The following is a 24276-nucleotide window of genomic DNA, read 5'->3' as shown; positions in this document are numbered from 1 at the left end:
AAATCCACGTTCACCAGGGACCTGTGAATGTGACCTTGTTTGGATATAGGGTCTTTGCAGATATAATCAAGTTAAGATGGGGTCATACTGGTTAGAGTGGCCCTTAACCCCATGACTGGTGTCCTTGTAAGAAAAGAGAAATTTGGACACAGAACACAGAGGAGAGACCATATGAAGATGGAAGTAGAGACTGGGGTGATGCATCTCTGAACCAAGAACACCAAGGATTGCCAGCAACCACCAGAAGCTAGGAGAGAGACAGGGAACAGATTTTCCTCAGAGCCCTCAAGAACCTGGCTGACACTGAGAACCTTGCCGACCCCTGATTTTAGACGTCTAGCCTCCAGAACTGTGACAGAATAAGCCCAAATGACCTCTCATGACTCAGCTGTTCCACACCCCTATTCTTCAGAGGCTGAAGAGACCCTCTGCCACATGCTTTCGGAAGTTATCCAGACAAACTCCAACCAATACATACCAATAATCAGCTAACAACAAGATGCTCCCAGGCTACTTGTTAACACAAGGCAAATTGTATTCTGTGCACAAATGTTTACTAGCTTGGCCTCTTTGCCTCTGTGATTCAGCTGTCAGGACCATCCTTTCCTCTCCTGTTATAGGAAAGTGAGGGAGCCCAGAGACGGAGACATCACAGGCTAGGAGGGGAGGGCCCTCTTTCCCTTGCCACCCAAAGGACCTGACAAGCAAACTTCAATACATACGTGGGTCCCATGGCAAATACTCCTCAAGGAAAACCAAACCAAACTCCTAAAGGATTTCTCTCTTCCAATTCCAATCAGGTTGAAAAGGATTATGTTTAGGTTCAGGCCCTGGAGTGAGGTAACCCCGTGTTAAATCCTGGCCCCGACAGTTCTGGTATTTGTCTTTGGGCAAGCTTCTTACCTCCTCTGGGCCTCCTCTGCAAACTGAAGGTGTTAATACACAGAAATTATTTTAAAACAATCCTTGACATACAGTAAGTGTCCGTCCCCCAAATATTAGCCATCCCATCCCCACCATTAAACTCTCCTCCATTTTGCCTAAGTAAACGCTAATCTGACAGAAATTACCACAAAAGATACTTTTTTCCCAGCTGACAGGCCTCATCAACAATGAAATAACTAGTGGATCCACTGCTTGGGTCTCCTCTAACAAGTTTAAAATTAATCCCAGGACACACTCTTGATTCTTCTAACGCGGAACCGTGTTAGACTTAATAAATTGTTGGATAGTAAGTGTTCATCACCAAGGTCCATTAACAGTTCCAAGGTGTGTTCTCGTTTCTGTGCTGAAAGGGGTCTGGCGGTGCACAGCCTGGACCCCCTCCTTCCGATACACACAACCTCTCTTCTGCCAAGGGACCCCTCCTTTCCCGCAGAGAGACCGTTCCTTCATCTGCACCTCCTTCCTGCAGGTAAAACCACTCGTGTCTGGCCCAACTCTCCTAGCAAACCTCTTCAATGTCCTGAAATAAAACCCTACGCCAGCATAGTAAGCCTCAGGCAGGCTTCCTTCCTCAAGAATGCCCTATGAGTAGTGTAGCAGACAAAACCTCACGTCATCCCAATCTGTCAGCCTTCTTGGTGGCAACTTAGATAAAAGTAGTTAACCAGAAATGTAGGCAACATGACACCTTTGGGGAGAAAGCAGGGAGGAAAAGGGCCAGTTTCTCACCCCTTTATCTGCCATTTAACTAAAGAAATCAGGGCTATTGCACACACAGAAAAAAGTAACTCCACAGAAGGGGAGAAACAAGCCCAGAGCAGACTGCTAGGACAAAGCCCCACCACCCCCACTGAGCTGTTTCTCTGCACTTGTTAAGTGCTCACTGCCACGGGGCTGGGACAGAGTCAGAGGCACGGCCAGAAGGTTCTGAGGTATGTCCTAGTCTACCCAGGCCTGCGTACCCTTGATAACCTGGGCCGCTTTGGGCCCCACTCTGATCTCACAGGGAGATTTCGATTCCCTGGGTGAGCACCTCCGCCAGCAGCTCACAGCACCGCCTCTCAGCACAGCCAGGCTGTTCTAGTCCTGCGTGTCCTTCTCCCAGGGATAGTCCTGTTGGCTGAGTCTTCAGGGTAACTGGGTTTTGAAATTCCCCTTCTCACCACCGCCACTACCTCAAGCCCCAAATGATGGAGAGCCCTGGCAACGACGGGGCCAAAACCCTGTTTTCCAGAGATGCCAAGAGACACTGATTGATTGATTAATTAATTAATTTTTGAACATTAAGCATCAAGTACCCAGACCCTTTCCTTCAGCAGATCAAACCAGGGAGCAGCCCTGGGGGCCTGGGACCAGGTTATGACACTGGGATGTGGGTGGTGGCAGGGAGACTGAAAGCAAGATCTAGTCCCACATCCCTTACAAATCAGGTCCTATGCGGTGAAGGGAATGTCCTAAGTCACACACAATTTGGTAAAGAGAAGAGAATTTACAGATAATTAAATACATTTAGGTTAACCTCACTCTCAGTTGCATTCAAATTTAAGAGCTTGAAATTGCCTTTTTGTGCAAACTCACTCATGTGATAATAGTTTTATTTAACCATATTCTTCCACAAAGTCATAAGGCCACACATTCATCCTGCTGAAATTTCAGAAAATGTCCTACAAGTTTCTAGTAAGAGGAAAGTTACCCTATGAGAGAAAATGTGAACCTCCTGTTTACATATCAGGAATGGCTACTAACCCACAACTTTCACAAAGTCACTAAATTAAAAATAGCTGGAGACTGAGTCACCAGTTAAGCATGCACATTTAATTGGGCACTTTTACATGCATTTACTAAATTACTGAAAGGCAGCTGGCCTCTCTCATTAGCAAATAGTCTTGCTCAAAGAGTAGTACTTTCAAGTGGAGGACAGTGGGTAAAAACACTTAGTAAAATCACAAGCAAAATTGCTTTCTCTACCATCAAGAAACCATTCAATGCACACCTGAGAACAAACCAAAAATCCTAAGCCAGGTGTTTCCTCTATGGAGATGAGAGAATTTTCTAATAGGACAGGCATTTTAATGGAGAGATTTGATAATTCTAACATTGTATTAAAAAACATATACTGCAATTAGGGCTTCCTTCGTGGCGCAGTGGTTAAGAATCAGCCTGGCAATGCAGGGGACACGGGTTTGAGCCCTGGTCCAGGAAGATGCCACATGCTGTGGAGCATCTAAGCCCATGCGCCACAACTACTGAGCCTGTGCTCTACAGCCTGCAAGCCACAACTACTGAGCCTGTGAGCCAAAACTACTGAAGCCCGCACGCCTAGAGCCCGTGCTCCGCAACAAGAGAAGCCATCGCAATGAGAAGCCTGCGCACCGCAGCAAAGAGTGCCCCTGCTTGCTGGAACTACAGAAAGCCCACGTGCAGCAACAAAGGCCCAATGCAGCCAAAAATGAATAAATAAATTTAAAAAACCATACACTGCAATTAAAATCTGTAATATCAAAAGAAAACCCCAGTTTGCCTGAACCCAACAAACTCAAGTGCCCGGTTTACTGGAATTTTTAAGAGATAGATACAGCTGAAGAGAAGAGAATCTCCAGATTTATTCCACAGAAGAAACTTTCTGGGGCATGTGCTGGAATCTCACCAGCAAAAAAGCTTCCAGAAGGAGGAAACTGGGGATGGGGTGGGAGGCACGGCCCTTGGCTAAAAATCATTGACCCCATGGAACTCACTAAAACAGAGAAGAAAGTTTCACCTAGAGCTGCAAAACAAAGCACTTACAGCTACCTTCAGTTAATGAGAAAATAAAAATAATCAGCAGTCCCCATTCCTGAGCATTCTGGGGTGTCCCAAGGGCCCCAGAGCCAGAATGGCGCACAGTGCCGCTGGAAGCTGTAATGTGAGCATTACCAAGGGCAGCCCTTTATAATCCTGACACTTGCTTTTCACTGCACAGGCAGCAAGAAGTATATCTGTGAGGAGACCAGACCCACAGGTCAAGCCCCTCGCCCCTCCCCTAGGGAGAGACACTCCTGCCCACTCGCAAGGCCAGGGGCAGGGCTGATCTCCTCCACCCCCCCGCCTCTCTCAGTTCTGGGCTCTCTGATGATGAATTTTGCCAGTAGTGAGAACAGTAGCTCCCCTCAGGGCTCAGTCTAGAAAGCAGGAAAGGTTCTGGGCTTCCTGTCCTTCCGAGACTGAGAGAAGGTTCTAGGGGCAAGGGTATGCAGCGTGCATGGCATTTTAAGGCATGCTTTATTTCTGTTTTATATACCTCGGGCACTGTGACTAGAAAGAGTATCTCCTGCTAGCTTGGAGTAGTAAGCTTAAAGGTCACACGGATTCCACTGTGACAAGTGCCCAAGTCCTAGAAGACAAACTCTACCAGCTAAATACAGATACATATGAAGGACTGATTCACACTCACACCCTTAGGCTAAAAATGAAGGACACGATATTAATGCGAGATAGTCACCCTTCTGGGGCTGAACAAGCCAGCCCCAGTACTGGGCCTCCAGGGAGCCCCTACCCAGCCTCTGCCATCAGTCCTGCCGATTCTGAGAGCTAGACAGAGCCTCGCCCCCAACTTCTAGGTCACAACCCAAGTGGAAGGACCCAGACGTGCTGGATTCTGGATGTCAGAAGAGGGAGGGAATCCCATTTGTGTCTCCATACAACTTGCTTCCAATGGTATCTGGAATTATTCTCCCCTCTGAGTATGCTATGCTCTGTAGCTCTGGGCACATCACTTGCCCTCTCTGGGGATTTTGAAACTTACCCTAAGGGCCTGTGTGCTATAATCAAATGACAAAGATTATATTTTTCTCTTCCGGTTTTATTGAGATGTATTTGACATACAGCACTGTATAAGTTTAAGGTGTACAGCCTAATGATTTGACTTACATCATGAAATTTATCACATAAGTTTAGTGAACATCCATCACCTCACACAGATACAAAATTAAAGAAATAGAAAAAAAAAATCTTTTTCCTTGTGATGAGAACTCAGAATTTACTCTCTTAACAACTTTCATAAATAACAGACAGCAGTGTTCATTATATTTATCATGTTGTACATTACAACCCTAGTACTTTTTTATCTTATAACGAAGTTTGTACCTTTTGCCCACCTTCATCCAATTTCCCCTCCTCTCACCCCCTGCCTCTGGTAACCACAAATCTGATCTCTTTTTCTAAGTTTGTTTGTCTGTCCGTTTTTGAAGTAAAATTGACCTACAACACTATGTTAGTTCCTGTTACACAGCACAGTGATTCAATATTTCCATACTTTTCAAAATGATCACCACAAGTCTAGTTATACTATGTCACCATACAAGGATATTACATAGTTATTGACTATATTTCCCACATTGTACATTTCATACGGGTGACTCATTTATTTTGCAACTGGAAGTTTGTACTCTTATAATCTCCCTCACCTATTTTTTCCACCCTCTAGCAACCACATGTTTGTTCTCTGTATCTAACTTTGTTTCTGTTTTATGTTTGCTCATTTTTCTTATGTTTTGTATTTTTAGATTCCACAAATAAGTGAAATCATACAGTATTTGTCTTTGTCTGACTTATTTCACTTAGCATAATACCCTCTGGGTCCATCCATGCTGTTGCAAATGGCAAGATTTCATTCTTTATTATGGCTGAGTAATATTCCATATTATATATAGTATATATATATATAGATATAGATATAGATATATATAGATATATATATACACTACATCTTATTTATCCATTCATCTCTAGGTGGGCACTTAGGTTGCTTCCATATCTTGGCAGTTGTAAATAGTGCTGCAATGAACATAGGGGTGTATTTATCTTTTCTAATTAGTGTTTTTTTTTTCCTTGGATATATACCCAGGAATGGAACTGCTGGATTACATGGTAGTTCTATTCATAATTTTATAATAATGAGGAACCTCCATACTGTTCTCCATAGTGGCTGTACCAATTTACATTCCCACCAACAGTGCACGAGGGCTCCCTTTTCTCCACACCCTCTCCAGCATTTGTTATGTGTTCTCTTTTGATCACAGCCATTCTGACAGGTGTGAAGTGGTAGCTCATTGTCATTGTGATTTGCATTTCTCTGATGATAAGCAATGTTGAGCATCTTTTCATGTGCCTGTTGGCCATCTGTAGGTCTTCTTTGGGAAAAACGTCTATTCAGGGCCTCTGCCCATTTTTTAATCAGGTTCAAATGACAAAGGTTTTAGAGTCAGAGGACTTGTGTTTGAGCTTAGGTTGTGCCAAGTGACCTTGGATGAACTACCTAAATTTTGTGAAAGTTTCCTTTTTTTCTATAAAACGGGGTAGGGGAGGTTACCTTACAGACTATTGAGGGAAAGAAGCTGATGAAATTTTGTAGGTAAAAAAAACCTCTTTATAATTATAAAATACCCATACTCTCAAGATGAGGTTTGCAAAATGCTTTGAGCGTTTTAGAGGAAAACTGCCTTATTACATATTTCAAGATTATAAAAATGTCAGTTTTAAAGAAACAGCTAGGGAATTTTCAACACATGAAGGACATGGGAATTGGTCCCCAGGCAGTCTTGAGCTGGACTTCATCAGACCCTTCTACTGAGGACACTGAAAATCTAGAAAAATAAAAATTCAAAGGCTCTGAGATAGAAAGGGCAGCCCTCTGGGTTGATATATTTTGGGGTCTTAACTAAATAGATGGCTTTTCCAAGTAAAGAGACAGAATTAGGTTCACACCCTCGAAAGTTCTTGTCTCCTGGTCCATCCAGCGCAAACATCCCACTGCTGTTCTGGGCCTTTCCCCCTGTCCTCCCACTTTGGAAGCGAGCTTTCTTGGCTTACTTTAAAGCCTGAGGGCAAGTCCCCACCATTACTCCTAGTTGCCCAGCAGCCTTCCTCCTTTGGTTTTTGTCTAAATTTTGCCTGTATCAGGCAGGCATTTTCTCTGAGTCCATCTCCACCTCTGCTCAAGGCAGGTGAGCCGCGTATGGAGCAGAGACTCAGCCACGAGCTCACTGTACAGGAGGTCTTCCTCTGCCAGGCTTTCCCCACGCATATGTGATGCCAATCACGTTTCTTGGGAGGCAAGGAACTAGCCATCAAGGAAGATTTCCTTGGAAAGGAAGGAAATGCTTCTCCATCATCAGGAAAGTGATCCCATTTCCCCCAAATTGATTTACCTGTATAAGTTGGAGCACCCTCATGGATAAAGCAGTGGTTTGTAAAAGAAAAGGATAGACCTCCCCCTGCAAAAAAGTGTGTTAATACCACTGGGGGAGATATTTGCAAAACTACATCCTGCTTCTGACATTCCACCCTGCTCCCCACGGGTACCAAAGACACCAGCTTCATTCTAAGCTCTGTGGGGACTATGAAAGAAGTATAATACATGGCATCCAGGAAATAATTAGCAAACAGTGCAAATCCATGTATAATTCAGAATGAAATCCTGAAGTTCCAACTATAAATACTAGAGGAATTCAAACAAAGGAGGCAGAAAGAATGAGATGGGCTCAGATAGCTGGAGAACCATGGGAAGGGATGGAACAGAAGAAGAGAAAAAGGAGGGGGGGTGCAGACCTCAAGCTAGCCTCACAGGCCAGCCAAGGATGCTGGGCAGCCAGGAGAGTGGCAGGCAGGGCAAGAGGGACAGGTTTGGGAGCAGTGGGAGTGAGTCACTGTGGAAGAAGCTTCAGGGTTTTTACTCCCGAGGGAATTCCAGACATCAACCTGGAAGATGGCACCTTGGTAGAGCCTACTGTGCTGGCCCAGTGGGCGACTGATGGGCCTCGTAAGTGTGAGAAGGCTTTGTTTGGCTGTGTGTAACCTGACCCGTGGGGTGTTGGACAAACATTGTCATTCACCACGTGAAAATCACCCCAAGCCGCCATGACAGCTAAGTAGTTTTCATACAATCTGCTCAACTATACAGGAGTCTTCATTTGAGGGCCATCCCCTCCAGAGCCTGAAAATCATCCTGTTTCCTCCCTTCACATTTTGCAAATACTCTTTCATAACTAGAAAATCAGCAAGCTTCATTTCCACATAAAAGTGATGATTCATATCCCTTTGATCTCTGTTGGGGATTCCGGTCTATGCCCTGCTAATTCAATCCTCAGTGTAAAATTGTATACTAGTTTAAATTCAGGGTGTGGAGCATGGGTGGGCACTCTGTAAATATTTATTGATTGACTGAGCCTGTGGGAAAGGCCCAACGCATCACCATTCTGATCCCTTGAGCAGAATTTTCTCATGAGGAAATTATTACATTAGGCTGAGAGGTAAGGGCCATTATGAGTAACTGCCATACAACCGTGGGTCAAGAGAAGAAGCTCAGTGTGACCTGGGCTGTCAGTAGCTTTTGGATATTTTAAAGAACATTTTGAAGTTCAGGCAAATAATTATCCACCGAAGTGAAAGTTTTCCACTTTTCATCACTCAGAGAAGCTCACGTCCAATGCCATATTTCTTTTCACCTTTTCCCCTGTTTATCTAAAGTTTCACAGAGTTATAAATCTACTTCAGAAACTGCTCACCAATAAAGAAAGAAAGAGAATTCAAAGCAAAAACAGGCTGTTCTATGTGGCAGAAGGAAGGAAAAATGCCCAAAGAGAAGGTAGGCAGAAAACTATCCATTGACTGTTGGCATTCAGATAAATACTGAAATACCATTAGAAGACTCATGATTTGTGCTTTTCACTCCAAAACATCCAGTGCAACAAAACTGTCTATGGCATTTTCCAACTGATGTGAGCTTATCTGATCCAGAAAATATAAATTTGAGTACAATTAATCCTAAGGTTAACCTAGATTGAGAGGTTAGTGGAAATTAAAAAATAGGGATCCTTTTTAATATCTAAGAAAAATGGGAAAATCCTTCCTTAAATATCTGTGGTATCTGAAACAGGTTTATGTAAATAGGTCAGAACAAGTCTTGTTACAAAGATTTCTACCTCATTGAGAAGCTTCCTGTGGGTGTGCACGGATGGTGGGGTAGTAAGGCCACTCACAGTAGGGTGATGGGCTTTGGGGACAGATAGGTCTGGCCTGAATCACAACTCTACCACTTACTGGTTGTATGACTTTGGGCAAATTTCTTAACCTCTTTGCACTTCAGTTTCCTTACCTATTAAAACGGGGATGATAAAGAGTGCCTTATTATTAAAATGAAAATTTTAAATGCAAACACAATCTTTGGCAATGGTGTGTCCACCAGACATGGCAGAAGAGGGGCTCACTTTATCCAACAGGGCTAGAGGGTCCCAGGGCAGAGACCAAAGTCTGTGTCTTCAAGCCCAGTTAGTCCAGCTCCTGGACTTGCCTATGAGCGATCACTACCAACCCCAATTTAACCATCTTCTGCAGGTGATGAGTAGATCACGGATGTACTACAAGTTCCTGCATCCATTCCAGACCATTAGCTTATCTATCAGCCCCCCAGAGAAAATATTAAGTCTGTGAACCACAGGTTAGGGGTCAAACCCTCATCTTGGGAACCAGTAAGTGCTCTCTGGCTAATGCCAACTAACAAGTCACCATATTTTCAAAAGGAAGGAGCAGAACTAGACAAAAATAAAATTCCTATTTGTGTAGCTCAACAGTTTATCACAGGCTTGTGATTTAAATACATGACCTCAGTAATTCCTCAAACATGTCACAATGGCTTCCCTGGTGGCACAGTGGTGAAGAATCCACCTGCCAATGCAGGGAACACGGGTTCGAGCCCTGGTCCGATCCCATGTGACGGAGCAACTAAGCCATGCGCCACAACTACTGAGCCCATGTGCCTAGAGCCTGTGCTCTGCAACAAGAGAAGCCACCACAATGAGAAGCCCGCGCACTGCAATGAAGAGTGGCCCCCACTCGCCACAATTAGAGAAAGCCCACACGCAGCAACGAAGACCGAACGCAGCCAAAAGAAAAAAAAAAAGAAACATGTCACAAAGTGCATTGGTGTTGACATGGAAACCAATCTGTAATTTACTGTTTACAAAGTATGCCCTTAGACATTACCTCATTTGGTACTTATGACAGTTCTGTGAGTTATTATTAATGCCATGGAGGAGTCTGAGGCCTGGAGACCCACCCTGGGCCAGGTCTAGAAAAGGCTCTAGGAATACAGAGAAACAAGGCACCTGTCACACAGCTGGATGGATCCTGATACCTTTTGCCCCATTGACAGACACTCTGCAAGTCCTCTCCCATCCAAAGAGAGCCTTAAAGAAATTTGCATTCCTCTCATAAACGCTTTGGTGGCAAAGTCAAGATTTCTCTTGCAATTTCAGTGTAACATCCAGCTTTCTACGGGGAGTCAATAAATAGACTGATGGGTGATATTAATGATAGACAGAGAGAAATGGTCTGTATTTTCTAAATTGGGAAAAATATCCTTGGCTATAATCTCCTTGGCATTTTCTATCATCTTACTATTTAGAAGGGCACATTTTTCAATGTCATTGACAAGAGTGAGTGAGCACTTTATTTATCTGATTGGAATAGAGAAGGGAATTGTAGCCAGGGTATATGGAATCTGAGAAGCTAAGTCTACGGTGTGAATACATTCCAGGCCACACAGGGAGCTAGCTAGCTGTGAGGGGCTGGGAGCTCAGCAAACATTCATGGACAACCACCTCTGGGCTAAGCATGGGCCAACGGTGGGGCAGAGGGTGTCCAGGCTTCAGGGGAGAGCCTGGATGGCAGAGGCCCAGCAGAGAGAGGGCTCAATAAATGTTGAAAGATTCCAGTGCAATCACATCATCCTGGGAATGATTGTGCTTCCCTCAATTTTTCAAAAGCAGTAATGTCATAATTGGATACTTGAGAAAAGTTAATAGGATGCCAAACAATACATATGGAGATTTGCTAAAATCCATCATTCCATGTTAAGCGAACAAAGCAAGGAACAGAACAAGCACAATATGTGGCCAGTTATAGAAAAAAGAAAGATACAGGATAGAGATATACATACATTTGCTGCGATATGCATAAAATACCTCTGAAAGAATATATAAGATACTAGTGACATTCATTGCTTTGGGGGAGGTTTTTTTTTTTACTGTTTCCTATGTCATAGCTTTTGACTCTTATACTGTGTGAGTGTATTACCTGTTCAAAAATAAATAAATAAATATGTCTACAGGGCAAATGACCCAGTTTCTCCAAAAAACTGCAGGGAAAAAAAGAAAAGGAAATGGACTTGTAGTTTAAAAGGGACATAAATGGCAGAGCCACCAACCACAGTGTGTGAACCTTAGTTGAATCCTGATTCAAAAATGTTAAACTGAAGAAAAGTACTTCTGACATTTTTAGACACTTAGAAATTTGAACGATGACTAGATAGCTGATGATATTAAAGAATTACTGTTAACTTTTTAAAGAGTAATAATAGTACTGTAGTTAGGTTTAATAAAGGAATCCCTATCTCTAAGAGATATCACAGAAAAATACATATAGATACAACTGTATGATATTTGGGATTTATTCAAAATTGATGTGAGCTGGGGCAGTGGCTGGTAAAGAGGAAACAGTGGTGTTGGGTACTCAGGAGTTCCCTATATGATTCTCTCTACTTCTGTATACCTTTAAAATCCCATAATAAAAGCTAATAAGTGAATGAATGATTATTTAGCCACAGTACAAACAGTCTCAGTAGTCACTGAGGTTCAAGTTCACACCTGGCTTTCAGTTATGGTCAAATCTCCACTGTCCCTGGGCTGATGAGTTACTTGTGGTGAATAAGCTTCAGGCTGCTCCCAGGTATGGCCCTCCTGGTAAGTGTGTGGGTCATGTAAATATCAATAAGAAAACTTTATCACTAACTCCAAAATTAAACAAAAAGAATCAAAGACATTACTTTTGGAGGGCTCCCCTCCACTGGGACGGACACTTAGTGTGGACTGCACATACAAACAGGATCTCATTCAGGCGGCACGGCAATGATGCAAACTAACTCTTCATTTCGACTCAATGAATATTTCTAAAGTGTTCAACACATGGAAAGGAGCCATGCATGACACAAACATGACTGGAAACCTCAGTCATGAGGTTAGATTCCTACGCTGGGGTCTTTCAAACTCAGGTGCTAGTTGGCCCCCTCTACAGGAAAAAAACGGTCCCGCCGGATCCTCTGGGGACTTTTTATTCAAATCTTAAATTTAAATTGAATTACTTTTATTCGATTATTATTTCTTATATTATTTCTTAAAATGTACGAACATAAAACCAGACATAAAGTTTTCTTAGCACTTTTACAATTATGGAGACTAAAACGAATGTACAAATAAATACAAATACAATTACCCAAACAGTATAATTCAGGTTAACTACACTAACGTAATGAGGCTGATGCCATTTCTCAGACCTGAAATCCCCAAGACAACGTCAGGTGCTCCCACCCGCTCCTGGGCAGGTTGTATGAGTACCAGGCGCAGTGTGGTGACTGTTCTCGCACCCCTTTCCTCTGCTGGGACCCCCGTTTCAGCCTTCCTTTGCACACTTGGCTTCACTTGATGCTAGCTCCTCTTCTTCACGCTAAGTCCATCTCTGTATTTTTCTCATAGCAGGTTAGCCTGGTTCTAACTCATCAGAAATTCACACACACCTAAGGGGCACTGAGGTGGTGTGTGCCTGGACCTGGATATAATTAGGTCATCCCCGTGATCCAGGACATGCTTTTAAAATATTTCCAGTTATCATTAACATGAAACCTAAAAGTCTGAGTGTTCTGAATTTAAGGAGAACTCAAAGAAACTCAAGAATATACCCTTGGCCTTGGACTGGGAAATACCCATAACACAGAAGGAATGTCGTGGTACTTACTTTTGCTGGAGGAGAGCAAAAGGTGCCATGGGGACTCAGGTGATAAGTCACATTATATCTCAGAAACAACGGGAGCCACCACCTGACACATTACATCAAGAATTTAAGGAGTGTAAGCAGACGCTTCAAAAGCCTGATGTGTAAACCCATCGCATCAAATGGCCTCATTCCAAGTTGTGGAGGTCCCACCCCAATTTCCCTCACTCCTCATTGTTAACAACTACAACAGGGCACTATATTATTGTGGTTTTTTTAGTACCTTTTTTTTTGGCCACGCCACGTGGCTTGTAGAATCTTAGTTCCGCGACCAGGGATCGAACCCAGGCCCTCGGCAGCGAAAGCGCGGAGCCCTAACTGCCGGACCGCCAGGGAAGTCCCAACATAGCACTTTAGACATGAACACATCCAGCCCCTGCTGAGTCTGAGAACAACTCCCACCAACAGCTCACATCAATCTAAGATGCTACAACTGCACATCGACACTGTGTGGTCCATACCATCTAAAAAAAAAACACTGGGCACAAAACCACATCAAATGATGCCATGGCTAGGTTAGCTGGCTAAGTGAATGGCCTGGTTTCTCAGCAAAAGAACAGCTGGCACTGTTTAAGGAAACTGAAAAGTGGAACCCTCCTTGAATAGAATCCTCTACCTCAGACCCACTCAAACGCCACAATTCGATTTCCATGAGCTCGACCTTTTTATCAATCTAAATATGTTCTGTTTAGAAGGCTGTTCTTTATCCTCGGATACGGACCTTCCCACATTTTTGGGGTTAAAAAGTCTTTTCTTAAATGATGGCGATGATGGGAGATGACAGGGCTTTTTTAATGCCTTACTTGAAAAACCTAAAATTTGGCAATCCTATGTTGGACTTGCTGATTTGTTTTCTACTGCTCTCATTGACATGACTTAGTAAACAGTACACAAATACATGCCTGGAGTGACTCTGCAGAAATGGGGCAGATTTTTCAAAGCTTCTATCTCTTCTACCCCAGACGGACTGGGAAGAGGCTGACTGATAACATCACCTCCCTCTCCTCATATTACATAACACAGCATCTGTGGTACAACTGATTGATGACGTGGACACCCAGCAAGGAGCAAAGATCAGAAAGTAATTACTCTCAATAGACTGGCTGACTAACACCATAAAGATTCAATGCAATTCAACACTCTAAATTAGATTGGGAGGGAAATAAAAACAAGATGAAGATTAAGGCACATTTTTTTTATAGCTTATTCCCAGGAGGATTGTGTTCTATTTATTTTTTTAATATTTATTTATATTTTATTTGGCTGCATCAGGTCTTAGTTGTGGCATGCGGTATCTTTAGTTGCGGCATGCGGTATCTTTAGTTGCGGCATATGAACTCTTAGTTGCGGCATGCGGGCTCTAGTTCCCCGACCAGGGATCGAACCTGGGTCCCCTGCATTGGGAGCACAGAGCCTTAGCCACTAGACCAGCAGGGAAGTCCCAAGACACATTTTAAATAAAAGTGAGAAACAAAGCAACAGGCAACCACTGGGAGCCACAGAAGACCATGAGACCATGTTTAAACCAGCGTGGTTATCCAAAACATAAGGGCAGCCACAGAAAATTCAAATGTGAAGACCCCCTAAATTCTCTTCTTAGAATAGTGATCAGCAAAAGCTTAGCAAGGTCATGTGAGGCTCAGAGACCTTGGTCAAGTGATATGGAGAATGGGAAACACTCCTAAGAAGAGCAACAAATATCATATTCCCAAATGTTGTTTGGGAAAAATGCTTCACAGAGGCACAGGTGTGAGAGCTGGTTTTTCATGGGGTGAGAGAAAGGAAGGGGTGGGGCCCTTAACAAAGCTTTCCAGACAGGAAGTCCCGTCATGAAGGGCAGGGTTCCTCTCTGATGCCCAAGGGCGAGAACAAACAGAGCCGGGGCTGGGGTGCAGGAGACAGGATTCGACGTGGTAGAGATGCTGAAAGGTGTATCAGGAAGGCCGGGAGCTTTCACTGGAGACCAGAGAAAGCATAGCAAGCTTTCCCAGGCAATTCCAGCACATTCTGCCCAGAGGGCAGGTGAAGAGCCTGAGGGCCAATGCTCCTCATTTTGTAATGTCCCCGCTCTCCCCTCATAGGATGACCTTCAGGAGAGGCCCTCCCCCTCACGCGGCCTCTTCTCAGGCTCAGAGCTGCAGGACAGAGAAGAAAAATATTTGCCCCCAAATAATCCACAAAATGCTTTAGGATCTCCATGTGAAGCTGTTGCCTAAATAAGACTGGTTCTTAGCAGTCTTAGAAACAGAATCGAATATCTAAAATAGATCACCTTCGTAAAAAATGAGGCTGAAGCTCTTTCCATACTGCGAAGAAACACTAAGTGAAAGAAGGCAAGGTTCCAAATAGCATGTATCGTTTGCTACCATTTGTGTTAAAGGGAAAGATAATCATAATGGATTTGCTAATAGATGTTATGAAATATCTCGGCTGTGCCTGGAACACCTCTGGAGGATGAAGAAATCAGTAACGCTGGTGCCTCTAAGGAATAAAACTAGGTGGTAGGAGTCTGGGGTGGACAGAGATGTATTTACTACTTCACTTTTGCGCCTTTCGAATATTTTCTTTCATCATGTAAATGCATTACCTGTTAAAACAATTTTTAAAATTAAAAACACTGAAAATTTTAAAATGTAAAATAAAAACAAAATAGTCTTTCTGCAGCAAACCAAACACCCTTGTTAATCTGGACAGCTGTCTTCCTGGCACACACCAGATGCTCAGTTTGTTGAACTTAATGAAGCTCCATTCAAAGACAACAAAAGAAAATCAGAAACCAGGCAAACCCAAGGGTATCAGTGTTCCAATTCTCTAATAAGCTCTTTACCTGTCTGCTACTTAACTATCGCAAAAGATCGGAAAATGGGTCCTTGGGTCACAAGCCCTGCACCCAACTGGGTCCAGTGCGCAAGCTTCATGGGTAACAATAGGTCTGGTGGCCTGCCCACACCAGTCATTTTATAAATAGAAAATGTTTAATCCAAAAACATGATGCCTTGGAACCAAGACCACAAAAACAAACATGCAGATATGAAAATGATCCTGAAGGGAGATAATGTCAGCACCTGCAGGGTATCAATGCAGAAATAGCAGCATGAGGGTTAAAAACAACACGCACTGGCCAAAGAGGTTGGAACATGCAGAGCTGCTATAAAATCCTAATGCCAGAGAACATCAAGAGGCGGCCTGAACTCCTTGTGCTCTGCTCTAGGGACAGCGTAGCCCAAGATGAAACAGGAAGGCTTAAACACCCCTTGCCCCAGTCACCTATGCTCTTAAATTGGTCAAAGAGTACTCAAAACCCACCCTGCAATGAAAACCGGAAAACTAAGCAGTAGGTTAGAGCAGAAATTCTGCCACGTGAATTCCATTATATTGGAAGACTCTCTCTCCTAGGGCTTTTCAAAGAGCCAGGTTTTAGGCAAAGAACAAGGCAGACTTCACCCCAGTCTTCCATAGGACCAAAGAAATTAGTTCGTGCTCTGGACAGGAGCTTGGAACAAGGGCAGCGGGGAACCACTACACTCTTCGTGGGCCCTGCCAGAGATTCCCAGGAGGAAGGCGGAAGTGGAAGAAGTAAGGAATAACAGCAAATAAGAAGCCCTTTCACCAAGACGTTATGAGAAAAGAGAACAAGAGAGTGAGAGAAAGGGGCCCTTATTAATACACAAAGAAACTAAAACAATTATTCTAAGATGGCTGAGTTCCAGAATGTCCTAAACAAAAAATCCAAACTCAGAATCAACGCTTAGGAAGGTGCCAATTGATAAATAGTTTGCTTCATTCTAGAAAACATGTAAAAACAGAGAAGGGAAAACCCAAAGTGACCGGATTCCTGCAAGAAATAAAGGTGACAGGTATCTTCTGATTAAAAGAGAATTGGATGGCGGACTGAGAGTAGATATTTATCAGAACCGTGAAGGTGATAAAGAGAATGAAGGTGAAAGTAGAAAAGAAAGGGAATTTCCCCAACTAGAACGAGAGAAAAGACCGTTCCGCTGCATGTCCCATCTGGTTTATTTCAAGCTCAAGAAAAGAACAGGAAAAATGCAGTAAAATTAGTGAAAGAGCTAGATTACCAGCAAGAATCAGTCATACACTTGTGTTTCTGCCAGGCAAGGCAGGCGTTGCTGGTGCACCCCCTGCTCCAATGACTAAGTAACTTACTTCAATGCATTTGACACACGATCCCTGAACTTCCGAAAAGCACTTAATACAGTGGCTCATGAAATCTTCATCTAAAAATGTTCACCCATTTATAATCACGCTGCAGCACACTGACAACTGGGAAATAGGGCCAAACAGAGGGAATAGATATTTGGAAGGATGCCATGGAGATTGGTATCATCAGGGACTTGGTTTATCATTTTGAGGGATTTCCCCCACCCCCCTTTTAAAGAGAATCAGATTTGGAGTCTAAGAAGAGTGTAATTACAACGAGAGGACTAACAGAGAAAATGAATTACCTGATTCAATAAAAGACAAAAATAAGAAATGAAATGCGACGTGACTTGGAAAACCCCACAGACATATGTGCTAAATACAATGAAATCTGAAATATATTTAATGAACTGGGGGAGAGGAAGCAGGGGAAAAAATTAGCTCCTGATAGAAAATACTGGGTGGTAGGTATGAAGAAAAGCTGTATAAAAAGGCAACAGAAGATCGTATTTGGCAAATCTATAGTGCTTACTGTGTGCCACGCACTGTTCTAAATGCCTCAGATATAGTAATCTTCAAAACAACCTTCTAATCTAAGTACCTTGTTATTCCTGTTTCATAGGTGAACAAACAGAGGCACAGAGAGGTTAAGTAACTTTCCCAAGGTTACAGCTAGTAAGAAGCAGGGCTAGGATTCAAATCCAGACACTCTGACCCCAAGATCTGTGCTCTTAACCTCTCTAGACTCCCCTAGAATTTCAACACAGAGAGCGAGATAAGTAGTCTAGGAGTGAAATACAAGTCATGCACTGGCTAGATCCAGGGTCAACAGATCATGGTTCTGTGATGACCAGTCAGTCCTGTGACCTCCCCAGGCCTTCGTTTCCTCACTCACCTGTGCATTGAGAAGACAGATTAGACAAGCTCTACCTAAGGTGTCTTCAGCTCTAAAATGCCGCAAGTTCATGCGACAATCAGCAGTATATGGACAGGTCTGCTTTCTGAAGGGTTATTCAAAGGTTAATTCATCCTAAAACAAGCAGCAAACTTGCTATTAAGGTTCTTCCTCTGCCTCCTGACCTTCAGAAGATTATTCCTCTTATTATATAATAATATATATGATTATATATTATATATATTATATATATTACTCTAATAATAATAGATTATTCCTCTATTATGCCTCTATTCAGGCAAATGACAGAGGGTAGTGAAAGGGGTACTGCATGGTTTTTCTTTTGGACTCTACTTCGCGTGGTTGCAATAAAATGGCCCTCGAAAAGCTCTGGGCCAGATCACATTAACTCTGCCAAACCTACAGTCCCACCCAGGCACCTCTCAGGAGTCTGATTTTGGAGCCTGCCTTTGGATCTGGTTACTGGAATGCAGGTGAAACTGACACACTGGAGGTGAAGCAACCAAAGGAGAGGAATCAGGAAGACCAAAAGACGCACGCAGCCCACAGTAGTTCAAATTAAGGGTTTCATAATGGCTAAAGAAACCTTATCTTCTTGGTATGGTCCGTTCTCTTTGCTAACACCCACTCTTTAGAGTTGAGACCACAAGTTCATTGTGGATGAATTCAACACCCACTTTCAAACTAATGAGCCCCCAGCAGTATTCTTCTCAAGGTAGGCATTAAAGGTCAGAGTGCATCTGTGAATGGAGAAGGGCCTTACAGGTGGGTCATGCAGTCCTCCCTTGCGAGTCCCTTCTAAGCATCCCTGGCAGGTGGCTGTCACCTGGCCTCTGCCTGGTCACTTCCAAGGTCGCGGTGTTGGCTGCCTCGCCTAGCAGGGCCTGCGCTGCTGGACAGTTCTCACTGTGGGGAAAGACCACGAAGCGCCTAGAACAGTGCCTGGCACGTGGGCGAGCTAAATAAGTGTGCCTCCAAGTGGGTCAAAAGCTGCCTCCGTACAACTTGAACCCATCATTCCTGGGTGCCCCCTTGGAGCCCAGAAACGCAGAGGCCCCTCGGATATTCGGGGCTGTAATCAGGTCCCTCGGCCCTCTCCTTGCAGGTGCCGAACCCGGATCTCCATCACCAAGGCTGGAAGAGCCCCTCCCCAGACCCCAGAGGTCCCAAGAGTGCGCACTGATGGAGGGATGGCCGGTAGGGAGGCCGCAGTCGGGGTTGTCCCCATCCTCGGTATCTGAGGCTGAAGGGGACAAAGGGCTTTCAGGAAGGCGTATCCCACCCGATGCGTTCCAGGCTGCCTCCCTCCCCGCCGGCCCTGGGGACCACCGCGGCGACAGGTGACAGGCCCCCCGAGGATCCGGGGCGCTCAGGCTGCGGCGCGATGGGCCGAGCCACGACAGGGACCGCGGGGCTCAGGGGTTTGGCCCGACTGACGGGGGGCTCAATCACGGCTTAGCGGAGCTCGCTCCGCCGTGGCTTTACCTGCTTGTGGTTGACTACCGCGGCCCAGTTCGCCCCCAGTCAGGTTCCCGCAGCTCAGCAGCTGCCGCCGGCGCTCATGGAAATGCAGCCGGAACCCCTGGCCAGTGCCTCTCCCGCCGCTACCGGCCCCGCCCAAGCAACTGCCGCCACGCCCCTGACGACCGCTTCTGCCACGCCCCTAGCCACGGAAACCCGCCCGTTCATTGGGCCGCCCAGCCGCTGCTCTACTAGCCCCGCACTTCCATTGTACCCTGAGGGTAGCCCATTGGTCAACGGAGCTGCTCCTCAGAGCGGAGGCGGAGCACTTAGCGAAGAGCTCCACGACAATTGGTTATTTTTCACGTCTTTAGCCCGTTGGCCGAGACACTATAGGATAAAGCCAGCCCGGAGGGGGCAGGGAAAAGAGAGGAGGGCTACTGGAGGGGTGTTGTTTGATGTTGACTGTGGAGGGTTGCAAAGAGGGAGGAGGCAATTGTGACCGCAAGCTGGGTTGGACGATTGGGTAATGTAAGGTGTCGTCTGGGGTTGGGAGGAGGGAGGCTGACTGGTAGTTCAGCTGCCGGGTCTGATGGCTCCAGGCCGACAGGTGGACTCACCTGTAGTCCAGGACACCAGGGGCAAAATTTGGGGTCGTGTCCCGGGGGAGAGGAGTCAGGTTAGTGAGTCACCAGGCCTCAAGGAGTGGAAGGATGAAGAGGCAGCGGCTTCTGGCCCCTTCCAGGTAGGAAAGGGTGATGGGGCCGTGCCAGGCAGTGTGGACCTCAGTTATTGTCCCACTGTTCTTTCAGCCCTTAAGACGACCTTCTCCCAGTTGGAGGCAGCCTGGAAGACTGTAGCCTTTGGAATCATATCTAGAATTGAACTCCCTGTTGGCATGTACAGGTTGTACGGCCTTGAGCAAGTCACTTAACCTTTCTGCTTGCATCCTGATTTTTTTCATTTGGCAACTGGGAGTAACAATAGTAGTTGTTGAGAAGATTAAATAACTCCGGTAAACTCTAAGAGTGCCTGGCACTCAGTAGGCATTCATTCAAGACTAGTTCCCCACCCACTTACACATTGGTTTATGGAATTAGGTCCAGTTCTAAAATTCTGAGTCTGAAACTGCTTTTGCAATGGCATGTGCTTTTACCACGAATAGAACACTTGACTGTCTTGAAAGGCCAACTGCTCTAGAGCAGACAGGGCCACCCTACCAAGAGCAGGGGTTGAGATGAGAGTAGCCATTTAGCCAGAGGAGGGAAGTGGTATTTGTATCAATGTTAAATTTTTTCCAACACATTTCAGGATTATGACAAGAAAAAATGGAGCTTCCTTTTTCCTGTTCACCCATCCAAGTGTCCAATGGCTCATGTTTCATCCCTTTGAAGGCTGATCAGCACTGGACCAAAAACCACTGCATAAAAATCTATCTGTCAGGAACTCCTGAAGCCCATTGCCCACTCTGAAGGTGTGGAAGTCCTAGAATGTGAACAGAAATAGACTCTCAAGCCTGAATTTAGCCCCAGATCCTTTGGATCTGCCTTTGAGAGAACCCACACTTGTGGTTTTCTAGGGTGAAGGAGGAGAAAGAATCCTTTGCCATTGCTGTATTTTTGTCATTCCGTTGTCAAAAAAATTTTTTTACCTCAGCATTTATTTATTCCTCTATATTCTCTTCTATTTTAGGAAAGAAAAACCCAAAGGATTTTAGTGAGGGACGCCCATAGTTCCGACTCTGTGTTAAAACAGTTTGAGCTTCCAGAAAAAAGCTTTAGATCTGTGGCCAGTTGGATGTGTGTGTGTGCACGTGTGTGTGTGCACGTGTGTGTTCATGCACTTGGTTCTGCTCCACAGTTTTCCAGTTGTTGTGTCTTTAAATAGTACTGCTTGGTGGCCATACATACGTCTGCACGCGTGCTGGGGAAACAGGTTTGCTCCTGCTTGTGTTTGCTGAAGGAGACTGAGATGTCTTGTTAGGCCTTGAAAAGCATGTAGTGGCTCCTGATATCCGGGAAGATTTCTCCAGCTTGATTCAGAGCCACAGAAAGCAGCTGTTGGGAGTAGATTGCAGATGGACTTATCATTGTGCCAATGGATTTTTCCACCCATGTCAGGAACACAGCTTCAGCCAAGAGTTCCAGAAAGGGATGTCCATCCAATTCGGGAATTCTAAAGCACAATTGTGTCACTGAGGCTCAAAGGGAGGTGCAGAATGAGGCCAGGCAGAGGAGAAAGAGGGAAAGGACACGTGCATCTTCTCCTTTGCAGCTCTGGCTGGTTTAAATAACCATTACCATTTGCAGCACATAGAACTGTTTCCTTATTGGTCTCTGGTTTCTGTTTCCTCTCTTCTGCTTTGGCTCTTGCCATATTCTGTTGAATCATACTATTTCCCTCTATAAAGAGTTTCTGTGGGAGGCCATTTAGGAGACAGAATGGACTCAAGTTTAGTAGCCTATTGGGATTGAGGATTTGGTGAGGCTTGGCTTGGGATAACCAGTGGTTAGGACGTGGCTATGAAGTACACTTTTGAAAGCATAAGAGTGCCTTGTTATAAAGGGAACAAGGGAGAGGGTGTGCACCCACTCACGTTCTGGAATGACTAAAGCTCCATCAATTTACCGAAGTAGAAGTGGCTCTAAACTCACCTGGGGCCTCTCAGCAGGATTTGTGAAAGTCCTGGAGGTCCTCAGAGAGATAGCGAGCAGCAGAGGTCAGAGAAGGTAGTGAGCTCTATTTATTCTTTCCTAGCAAAATCAGTGATTCACTCAGCCTGTCATTTTCATTATTCTGTATCCTTAGTGAATGATTGAGAGCAATGGGCTTTGGCCCCTCTGCTGCTGGGGCTTGAATCCTGCCTCCGCCTCTCCCAGCCTTGTGACCTTGGGCAAGTACCGCACCTCCCTGTGCCCACGTTTTCCCATAAAATTCAGATAACAGTATTTGTGCTTCCCTTATGGGGTGCTGTGAGGAGCAAATGAGTTAATAGATGTAAAGTGCATCAAACAGTGCCTGCCACATATCTAGCTCTTAATAAATGTTTGCCCTAGTTATTGTAGGAACCCATTTAAGAATCTTTCTCTAGGGACTTACCTGGTGGTCCAGTGGTTAAGACTCTGCACTTCCAATGCTAGGGGGTGCGGGTTCGATCCCTGGTCGGGGAACTAAGATCCCACATGCCTTGTGGGAAGGCCAAAAAAAAAAAAAGAAATATAAAAAATTTCTTTTCCTCTAAGTGCTAACTCATTTTCTAAGTTCTGTCCCTCAGAAGTAGTGGTCACAGGATTCAGGATTTGGTTTTATGTAGACTTTATTTTTAAAAATAGTTTTAGATTCACAGTAAAATTGGGCAGCAAGTACAGAAAGTTCTCATTTACCCATTGCCCCAATGCATGCAGGATTTTTTTTACTAGTTATATCTACCACCTAGTGAGAGAAGCTTTTCCTTCAGAATACCCTTACCAGAGAGGGTTCAGAGGACTGAGTTAAGGGTTTTTTTCATATTCTTTTCCATTATGGTTTATTACAGGATATTGAATATAGTTCCCTGTGCTCTACAATAGGAACTTGTTGTTTATTCATTCTATATATAATAGTTTGCATCTGCTAATCCCAAACTCCCAATCCATCCCTCCCCTACTCCCCCTCCCCCTTAGCAACCACGAGTCTGTTCTCTATGTCTGTGAGTCTGTTTCTGTTTTGTAGATAAGTTCGTTTGTGTCATATTTTAGATTCCACATATAGGTGATATCATGGTATTTGTCTTTCTCTTTCTGACTTACGTTACTTAGTATGATAATCTCTGGGTCCATCCATGTTGCTGCAAATGGCATTATTTCATTTTTTTATGGCTGATTAATATTCCATTGTATATATGTACTGTATCTTCTTTATCCATTCATCTGTTGATAGACATTTAGTTTGTTTCCATGTCTTGGCTATTGTGAATAGTGCTGCTATGAACATAGGGGTGCATGTATCTTTTCAAATTATAGTTTTGTACAGATATATGCCCAGGAGTGGGATTGCTGGATCATATGCCAACCCTATTTTTATTTTTTTGAGGAAACTCCATACTGTTTTCCATAGTGGCTGCCAATCTACATTCCCACCATAAGTTAAGGTTTTTGAGACCAGACCTCGTCAGCATAATCACTCTGAGGAAAATGGGAAAGTCTGTAGCTGAGAGAATAGTGATAAAAGCTGCAACCTGGGTGTTCATGAGATTCCCCTCAAGGCCTGAGATACCTTAGGCTCTGAGGACTCCAAAATTGTCACTCTATTGTCTGTCACACCAAGTGCTGCCTGTGTGTAAAGTCTAGGCAGTGAGCTCAGAATGCCCCAGGGCCAGGCCTCCTGGCTAGCTTCTGATTGTTAACAGAGATGAAGTTTGTTTAGAAGTTCTAAGTGCCAGCATGCAGTAGTTCCACGAGAACAAACTATGGTGAAATTCAAGGGTTTAGCCTCTTTTGTTATTAGGAAAGCTTCCTTCTGGCTAGTCAAACAGTGCTGAACAATAACCTTGTCTGTGATTCAGGCTGCTTCCTTAAACCTACATGTGAAGTTGTCTATAGTAAAATCATAGGGTGGTTTTATGCCCAGGACAGTCGTGGTTTATGCCTACTGTCCTGGCAAAATTTGAATAGTGTCCCCCAAATTTGAAAGAGTGTTTTTCACTGTCAAATGGTCTCAGTTTGAAAGATAAATTGGGTGGTAACTTTTACACTTACATACATAGGACCCAGAACTGAAAATTCTCATGTAACACACACACACACACACACACACACACACACACACACACACAGCTGTTGTAGCCTTATAATGTCTGCAGAGTGTCAGACAGGTGGTTGGCTAAAGATGACTTCTTAGTCACCATGTATTCCTTTTCTTGACGTCATCCTTAATTACAGTAATAAAAATTGAGT

The 24276-nt window shown here is 44.3% G+C and overlaps 1 protein-coding gene across 2 annotated transcripts in view; it reads right to left on the bottom strand.

Annotated features, from left to right (window-relative positions):
• The window catches only part of ABHD2 (abhydrolase domain containing 2, acylglycerol lipase), a 107559-nt gene extending 88087 nt beyond the window's left edge, over positions 1–19472 (bottom strand). Inside the window, exon 1 of one of the 2 annotated variants that reach the window (XM_082648204.1) lies at positions 19367–19472. The gene's annotated coding sequence lies outside the window, so the exon portion shown is untranslated. The remainder of the gene's footprint in view (positions 1–19366) is intronic. The other variant, XM_082648205.1, reaches the window with a different exon arrangement.
• Positions 19473–24276: the final 4804 nt, after the last annotated feature.

The sequence above is a fragment of the Grampus griseus genome (genome assembly GCF_964374135.1).
Source record: "Grampus griseus genome assembly, chromosome: 2".
NCBI classification, from domain to species: Eukaryota; Metazoa; Chordata; class Mammalia; order Artiodactyla; family Delphinidae; genus Grampus; species Grampus griseus.
This window is presented reverse-complemented; position numbering and strand designations above follow the sequence as displayed.